The sequence below is a fragment of the Thunnus maccoyii genome, chromosome 20 (assembly GCF_910596095.1).
Source record: "Thunnus maccoyii chromosome 20, fThuMac1.1, whole genome shotgun sequence".
Classification (NCBI taxonomy): domain Eukaryota; kingdom Metazoa; phylum Chordata; class Actinopteri; order Scombriformes; family Scombridae; genus Thunnus; species Thunnus maccoyii.
The window spans coordinates 19,992,511-20,002,192 of record NC_056552.1 but is presented as its reverse complement, the minus strand read 5'-3'; the positions used below and the strand labels follow the sequence as shown (position 1 = coordinate 20,002,192).

Sequence of the window (9,682 nt, the reverse complement as noted above, 5' to 3'; positions counted from 1 at the left end):
TTAAGATCTAAAAAGTTGACATAGGATGGAGGAGGAAGGAGAGCAGGGGAAGCCGGCGTGTAGAAAAGCATGCAGACTGGAGGAGGAAGGTGTGAAGGGAGTAAGGTGAAACAGGATGAATATTTCACAGACAGAACGTAGGGATGACTTTCCAGGAAATTACTTTCACACAGTGCAAATGCCTGCCAGATACGCTGAAACCATTTCCAGCAGGACAAGCCCAAGACATTCAACCAATTACCAAAGTAATTTTCAAAGAAATCACTGCTGAGCCAGCTGTGAAACTGTAACGTATTTCCACTTGAGACCAGGGATATTTTCAGGTAATGAACAACAGCCATCTGAAATTATAAGCAATGGTTTGGAAAAAGTCTCTCTCCCAAATTGTGCAGCAACATTATGAAGTTATGTACTGTTATAATGAGCGTACTTACAGGAATCGTTCTGTTTTGTGGGAATTTCTATGTTTGCTGCCACTTGATCCCATAAACGTGCATGGATTAAGCTAAAATGGGCTAATCTCACCAGTCAACATACCTTCAAAATGCATGTTGAGACATTAAAAAGGCAGCCATGACTTCTTCTCACTGGTAAAAAAAAAGGAAAAAAGTAAAATCCCCCAAAAATCCAACACTGCTTTTAAGTGGCCCAGTGTCCTTTGTGTGAGTTTTGGACACTAAAGCAGACAATCTGCCTGCCAACAGACTGTTTTATAAAGTATAAATTCTCACTTTCAAAGAAAACCAAACTTAATTAAATTCAAATTCTCAGTCTAAGTAATATCTTCTTTTTATCGCAGTGGTGCAAGTTAAAACAGAGATTGAGTACCAGTTAGTAAATCCTGTTTCAGCGGCCTGATCTGCTCCCCAGTGACCAGACTGGTTTAAATTAGGCCTCTCCAACCTTCAGTGGCCCGTTCGCTAATTTGACTCCTACAATAACAGCAGCTACTGTGTTTTTCAGGAGTCTGGAACCAAACGTCCGTCTGGGGAGTCTGCAGTGGACTCAGGTGCTCACTCTCTCCCTCTCTCTCTCCCTCCCTCCAGGATTTTGCTTGAATTATGTGTTCAGGGGGGACTGTTTTACTATTTTAGTGGAAAAAAAATCCCAAATGTCTTGTTTTCATCAAGACCGTTTCCTGATCGGATCTTTACTCTCCAGTCTGTCTGTGGATTTGGCAGCACGTGTGCGTATCCATGTCTGCTCATGTTTTGTATATGTGTACTATGAACGTATGCATGAGCGTGAGTCTGCCAGTTAATCCCGTTTAGATACCATCAATCAGCTGTAACCTGCAGTTTCAGTTATTTTTGCCAGTAAAATTGATTTTAAAAATTATTTTTTTAATCTACAAAGAACAAAGAGAGGAACATTTTTAACTATCCAAACCCAGAAACCCTTGACATGCACACACACACACAGTCCATAAATCCACAAAAATACAGTGGATAGACAAAACTGATCAAAGGAAAGTGCAGAGACACTAATAGTCTCCAAAAAGCACTATGCTCGGCTCTAACCATGCAGGAACTATTGATCGAATGTCTGGTGTCTGGCTTCACACATCCACAAACACACACAGATACACACACTCACGGATCTATAATAATATAATCCCCACCCCCTTGATGAACTATTCGTTTAATATTATTTAGCCTTTATTATTTGCAACAGTCATTTAGCAAATGCACAGGCAGGGTTTCAGGAGCTGATGCCAGTTCAGTGACTTACCCATGTTTGCACCTTCATGGTCCATAAGTATTACATTTGTAATCACAACGAGCATTTTGGAGCAGGTTATTAAAACTATGACATATTACCTCCTCTGGTTCATGTAGTTATTAGAAGTGAGAGTGATGGTTCACATCGAGAAACCTGACAACAAAATTCAAAATATCTTCCCAGAAAAATGTGTGTCAGTTGTTATAAGTTCAGGTTTGTGTCATCACTGGTTGGTTTGATTCCCAGTTTAAAAGAGAGTTTAAATCTCATTGTGTAGTGATTTTGATGAAATACATGTGAAGAAAATGAAAAGGGCATTTATATCTAAAACCCAGGCTGCTGAAACAGAGTGTGGTCATGTTTGACTGAAGCTAAAAATGTAAAAAAAAAAAAAAAAAAAAGTCCACTTTCCCACCAAAGAAAACTGACACACTGTAGGTGTAATCACCCTCTCTTTGATATACTGTAAACCAAAAGGCCTCTGTTGGAAATCCCCTCCATTCCTGGTTTCATTTTTCAAACCTCAACCCTCCACCCCTCACCACCTCCTGCTCCAGTCCCCGTCACTCCACGTTCACACGTATCACATACATGAGGCTCTCTTGCATTTGTCAAACTGGGATGCGACGCTGATTAGTTTCCTGACAGGAGCGATACCACTCACCCCCCGAGCTGAAGCCGGGTTCCTCCTTGAGGGCCCGACAGTGGGTGGAGAGCTGTAGCCGCCGCTGTTTGTTTGCACTATGTCCTTATTTCCGTGAATTCTGACCTGACAGGAAGAGTGGAGGGGAGACGAGACAATGGGCTATTGTAAGGCCGCGCTTTATGTCCACGCGAGGCTAAAACAGGAAAACGCACAAAGACGGACGCATGCATACACACACTCCCCTAGCAAAGACCATCATGTTCCCTGTCGTATCTCTTTATCATGCACTCACACTCTTATTTATATTTCACTGACTCACTCCTCAACTTTGACTTATCTTCATTTTAACTTTTAAGGACCCCTTAAATTAAATCGTCATCCTACTCTAAACCCAAATCTAATCCTCACCTTAAACCCAAGACCCTAAATTAACCTCTTTAAAAAGTGAGTAGTAGTAAAATGGATTTTCCTTATCTGTCCATCATTTTCAGGACATCTGTTCCTCATACTAAGTATAAAAACTGGAATACAGACACACACATACACACACACACACACAGGTATACGTTCACTAACATACATTATGTGCACTATCACTACATCTAGAGCAAAGCAAAACACTTATGTGTACATAATTTTAACTGATAAGGGCTTTGAGACTGAGGTCCTTTATAGTTTTAAAGCCTTTCAAGCAGTATTTAGATCACGACCAGACCAACATACCAAAAGGGACCAAAAGCAAACAATCCTGAAAAAAATCAAAGTAATTAACATGTGGAGAGAAAATACATTTTAGTTGCAATTTACAACCTTTTTTTGTGTCTCTTTGATGGTTTGATGTTTCATGTATGAATTATTGCCCACATCTCCAATCCAAATAGGTTCAATGTTGTGCTCATTAACAGTCCGTTCCCTCGATTGGAGAAGCAATCAACCAATCAGAGCTCAGTTGGCAGGATCTTCCTACCAGCCATGTAAGCTAAGAACAAGAAAATGACCTCAAAAATGGCAACAAGCATGGATGAAATTGATGTGCCTGTACATGTTTCTATAAGTCAACTTACAACTCTTAAGTACACACATATTTTTTAATTGTTCTGAGGAATCATCGTGTTAGCTGCTCTTTGTTTCCACAGCTGACATGTTGACTAAACATTACATCGGCAGGACGGAAAGTACTGTTAGGGCTAAACAAAATAAAGTAAACCCTCCTCTCAAACAGAAATCAACATGAACACGAGGTCAGACTAAATGAATGAGGTGAGACAGTTCAGTTTCAGTCTGCATATCAGGCTACCTCCATCATGTCAGTTATACATCAAACATTTAAAGAAACAGTTCACCTCAAAACAGACATTCTTAAAAGTTACACATGTACACACACACACACACACACAAAGTCTGCAGACCTCATCAAAGTATGAACAAATTGACTTTTTATTTTACTTCATTGTTACATTTGGAAAGAGCTTCTGTTGAGTTTTTAGCCATAACGGCATGGCTCTAGGCATGGCAATGTCAGTCTGTTAACATGCTAACACACAAACTAAGGTGAACATGGTAAACATTACACCACTATTCATACCATTATACCTCATTATGAGTACGTTAGCATGCTGTTAGCATTTAGCTCAAAGCACTGTTGTGCCTAAGTACAATCTGACAGAGCCACTATGGCTGTAGAGTCTTTTTTAAAAGACATTTTTGGCACAAATTAAATGTGATTCAGACACTATAATAGGATGAGCTACATCTGACATCTAGTATATGAAAAATAAGGCTTTATTATGTTTTAGATAAGTTGTTCTTTCAGTAAAAGGCACATCAATGTGGTGATACATTGGTCTAGACCTTCCACACACTACTGTCTTTATCTAAATGTCCAACCCCACTGCACACACACACACACACACATACACACACACACTGTGTCCATGTCTCAGTCTATGACCTCAGCCGTGTCACCTTTCAGAAGCTGGATGATCTATGGATTCACATAGGCTGTCAAAAGAGGCAAAGGAAGGGAAAGGTGTAGAGGAAGGGAGGCTATTTACAGACCTGGAGGTATGTGGCAGAGCAATGCTGTTTTCTGTGCTGTATGTCTGTGTGAATGTGAGTTTGGATTCTCTCGTCAAAGCCTGTGAATCTGAAGGTGTGATGACAGAGATGCTTATATAAACTGTACTATGTGTTTACTTAAGTAATCCATTGGTTGGTGATGTCCAAGGCCTAGAAAGGAGAGGGGTCAGGACAGGAGTGTGTGTGTGTGCGTGTTTTTGTGTTGTGAGGAATGTCAATGTCTGACCTTTGTGGTCTTTGTGTAGGGACGACTGACCTGGAAGACTGACCTCATGGGTGCTGGCTTCACTCACAGACAGACAGACACCTCAGACATGCCTCTCGAATGAAGCTCGAACAAAACCACCAATCATACTAACCTAGAGCATGCAGTACATGCTCTATGAGTATTTAGACAAACAGTATGTGTCAACAAGTGGACGCCGATCGAAGCCGGTCTGTCGGGTGGCAGCTTCAGTGTGATTTCACTCACCTCACTGTAATTAGTTGTCTGTATGTTTGGCTTGGTGGCATCTAAATAACAGTGTTTGTGTAACTGTGGTAGCAGGTTTTAAGTGTGAAAATAGCAGTGTGTGTGGAGAGTCTGTTGATTGACATTTCTATTTCAGTATGACGAGGAAGAAACAGGTTTGAGAGGTTTGAGGGTTTTTGTGCGACAGCTAAACTTTGTCACATTCTGTGTGTTTGTTGTTGCTTGGAGTTAATTGGGGGGTTACGAATTGACAAGGTACAACAGACTGCTGCTCGAAAATTGTGAGGTACAAATACCGCAGCTGAGTTGGCCTGATGTTTCCAGCTAATTGCTCAAAAGGATAACCTAAGTGAAGAAGTATGGCACAACATTGCTGCCTTAGTTTTCTGAGATGAGATACCAAATGATTCAGATTTTACAAGAAAGTTTTCTTGTAATAACAACACTTTATCTTGTTATATCACAAAACTTTCTTGTTATTTTACAAATTAACATTTCTCATTAAAACAAACTCGTTGTAGGTTGGTAAGTTGTTCAAACAAGAAACTTCCATATGTTGTTGAAACAAGAAAAGGATCTAGTCAGCGCCCTAAAGAGATGATTTTGTAACCTACAACCTACCTGAAAAATGACTGAAAACCAAAACAAGGCTGAAAGCTTCTAAAACTCTTTGTTGAGTTGAAATGTACAGTTGGATGATAATTATCTGTGGGTTTGTCACTGTGAATGCCTTTAATTTACATATAGTCATTTGATCCATTATTAATATAAAATATAGATTATAGCAACTTTAAAGTAGAAGATTTGAGTCCAAACAGGTAAAGAAAACAAAAAACAAATTTATCCTACTGCAATTTATCATCAATCTGTGGTGTTTTTATGTACTTCATGAGTCATTTGCTGATGAAGTGTAATTTAACTTCATCATTTTCATACTACCATGACCATTTTTACTTTTGTTAGTGATTAACTACATTTCCCATGTTGCCTTTTGGCAACAGCCAGGGTTCTCTCTCTGAGCTGCCTCTCCTCCACTGATGATGCAAGCTGTGGTTGAACTGCATTTGACTCTGTGCCTATTTAACAATTAATATCACTGTTGTCCAGAAAGACCCTTTCTCTTTGATTTTGAGAAAATCTCAGGATATAGAGTTAGGGTTAGGAGGATTAGGGTTAGGGTTAGGGTTATAATTACTGATTATGTCTTTAGTGTACAGACGTATTTCATATTCCACTGTACCTGCTGTCAGTATGTCTCTATTGTTAAATACAGTTTAAGGTGGATTTGTCCTTCATTTTGTCATTTTCTGAGGTTTTTCATGAACATCCAGGTTTTCTATTCTTCCTTGCTTGGACAGTAAAAAGACAACAACATGCAGACACAAAAGTAGATAAGAAGAACTGCTACACTGAGAGGTACTGTACATGTAGGCACAAGCAGTAATGGTTTATGGTATTCTGTCATTCAATGCTCATCCATCATAACTCTCTTTCCTCTGCTCTTTCATTCTTCCCCAGGCTTTCTGTCTCTCTGTCCTTTCTCCTTTTCTCCTCATCTTTTTCCTGCTCTGCTGCTGTGATTGCCTGTCTCCTCGTGGCCTGGTGCCCAGCCACCACTGGGTAGCATTCCTCACCCCGAGCCAATGGGAAAAGAGAGGGATTGGAGGGGGGAGAAGAGAAGAAGGACAAATGGAAGGAATGAGAGAAAGAACCATAGCGGGTCTCCTTATATAGAGTTTGATGTTATATGTCAGCTCCGCTCCGTTGTGACCGCGCTTAGCAGGCAATGAGCAACTTCTTTTCCAAATTGTTTGTTGTTTTCCAGCTTTTCGACTGTGCCCGCTGGTCGTAAACCTTCCTTTTCAGCCCTTCTGTTTATAGTCACATCCACTCACTCTGCTCATTGCACCGCTCGTAACAACACTCAAACTCAGGCCACAAGATACCCACACAGTTTGACCACGCAAGGGATTACTAAAATACACACAGCCTCTCTTTTTTCTTTTTTTTTTCACAGTGGGAAATAGAAATGCCATATCTTGAAGGTAACTTATGATGCCTGCGCTGCTGCTGAGGTGCAAAAATAAAGGATTTGCTGAGAAAGCAAAATGGACTCCACCCTACCCTTCAGCTCTTATTTCTTCAGTTCATGTGTGTGCGTGTGTGTGTGTGTGTGTGTCTGTGTGTGTGTGTGTATGTCAGTTTTGGGGCTTGTAGGAACATGTGTGTGCAGGCAATACAGAGGAGTGTGTGTGTGTGTGTGTGTGTATGTGTGTGGCATCTCCTCTGGGAACTGCTGGCAGATGAAGCAGTCAGACTGTGGGTATAGAGGGACGGATAAAGTTTGGCTTAGCCTGCAACTCAAGCTACACTACAGCAGAGGAGCCACGCATACAGCCCTTTCCCTCTCTCTTCTGTCTTTATTTGAATCATGTCTCTGTCTCTTTCCTTCTTGTCTTTGATGGTTTAACCCGACATTGATCTTCTTGATCATCTTTGCTCTCTCAGCCTCCCTTGGGTCAACACACTCCAATCTGATGTTTTAATTACCTGAACACTGACCTGGTTAATTAAAACTGTTTGAAAGGTCCTTTACAGTCAAACAAACTATGAGCCTGCATGCTAGCAGCCCACACAGTGGAGCTTTGAGCTGAATGCTAACGTCACCGTGCTAACATACTGATGTTTAGCATGTTCGCCATCTCAGTTTAGCTAGTTAGCTTGTAAACACAAAGTACAGCTGAGGCTGATGGGAATGTCATTAGTTTCGCAGATATGTGGTCATAAACAGAAGTATTGGACAAACTCATATTTTTGACTTGATGATGATGCCAGAGCAAAAGTTAAAAGTTATCACCAGAGTTATTACAATGTATCCCGAGGGGAACATTAACATCTGAACCGTATAGCAATCTGTCCAGTTTTTGTCAAGACATTTCACTCAAACCAACAAATCCAAAGTCATTAGGATACATCATGTGGGAACCATTAGAGTCTGTGCCAATCCATCCAACAGACTTTGAGATGTTTCATTATATATGTTAAGACTTTGACCTGCTGGTGGCTCTAAATGAAAAGTCATGGGATCACCAAAGTCATTGGGACTCCTCTGGGGACCATGAATGTCTGTAGAAAGTTTCATGGCAATCTACAGTATATATTATGATATACTCATATACTGGGATGTTTCCAAAGTGATGGACTGACCAACAGACAGACAGACAGACATCCATAGAGCCATGCTGTTAGCGGGCAAAAAATATTGTAACAATTTGATATACTTAATACTGTTAAATAACACTCAATTTAAAATAATTTCTAAGGAATACATGTGGAATAAGATAAGCTTGAGTATCCCTTCATTGACAGTGTTGATGAAGGAATACTCAAGCTTATCTGATAGGACTGTGGGGTTACATCAGACAAAACAATGTTAACCACTGTGTTAGCATGCTCAAAGTATCTTTTGTTGTAACGTCATGTGTTTTTTTCAAATATTCTAATCATTATTCATCATAGTCTTTTGTATTCTGTTCACATTCATATTCCATTGTTTAATCAAAAGCATCACATGTAGACAATGTTCCCCTTTAATACAGTTTAAGTGACAGCATGTGTTTTAAGGGAATAAGAGGACTGTGAGTCATTTGGTGGGTTACGAAAGCATGGTTATTTGTTAAAGTCCTCTAAAAGATGGTTATATGTTCATTAGCAGCAGCCTAAAAGGTCACTGAGGCGGGTTTATGACCTGAAGGATGCAAGTTAAAATCCCTGTATGGACTGTGAGAGTCTGGGAGCTCGGTCTCAAGTGCTCGTGACCAAAAACCCAGCAACTGTCCCAATGGAGCTGTTAAGTGGAAGAGTGCGGTTTCACTGAGCGGCTCCAATGCACGTCCCTCAGCTAAAATAAATGAGGTTAGAATAGGAAATTAAACTGCAAACCAACAGCAAAGGATTATTTCGTACATGCACACGTTGAAAAAGTTAATTAAGTGCATGTAAGAAATTGCATTTGATTGATGGTTCCTTCTCAGTTTTGGTGGAGATGTTGTGGGATTCACTTTAAAAGAAATTAAGCCTGTGGCAATGTGTCACTTTTTTATACACTGCAGAATGTAGTGAAGACATGTGTATCATCTGGCAGGAGGTGTTTTTAAGTTTTTAAGTATATAGTTTAATGAATGAATGCAAACTGAATTCCATCTATGTCTATTACTCGGCACAAACAGTGACAATGTCTTCATTTGAACTGTTTAATCATTCTTTCCAGCTTCACTTTGACAGCCATCTTTCTCTTGGAGACCCATAAGTCTAATGAAAACCGAGTCCAGTGAGAGATCATCACTTGGCTCTTCACAAGCCTTTTTACATCTGAGTTTGGAACGATGCTGAAATAGTCTAACCAAAGATATCTGGAAGTATTTACAAAGTAGTATAATTAGATCAGTGGCTTAAGGGTGCAGTGGAAAATATTCGCAGCACAATAATGACAGAGAAAGAGGAGAAGAAACGGCTGGACGAGCGCTCACAAAACATGGGCGTACAATACACCGAAGCCAGCTAATACCACACATCTTAAGATAATTAGAGAATGGAAAGGCATTTTATATTCCCATCGGTGTTGTCTCTGCGCATGCCGGCTCCAGAAAATGATTAATTTAAGAGTTCAGGAATGTGTGTTCACTGTTTAGTCTTCAGCTTCCCTGGGTTGTAACCCCCTGACCCAACCAGATCACCAGAACACCTCTGAAAATCATCAGACA

At 40.2% G+C, this 9,682-nt stretch overlaps 1 long non-coding RNA gene across 2 annotated transcripts; it reads left to right on the top strand.

The window, feature by feature from the left end:
* Nucleotides 1-961: 961 nt before the first annotated feature.
* LOC121887464 lies at nt 962-6,958 on the top strand. 2 transcript variants are annotated; one of them, XR_006092976.1, is made up of 4 exons: nt 962-1,009; nt 4,341-4,432; nt 6,278-6,335; nt 6,438-6,958. It is a non-coding gene; the product is annotated as an uncharacterized LOC121887464 (long non-coding RNA). The 2 variants fall into 2 exon arrangements; XR_006092975.1 differs by lacking the exon at nt 962-1,009 and having other exon boundaries at nt 4,275-4,432.
* The last annotated feature ends 2,724 nt before the right edge of the window (nt 6,959-9,682 follow it).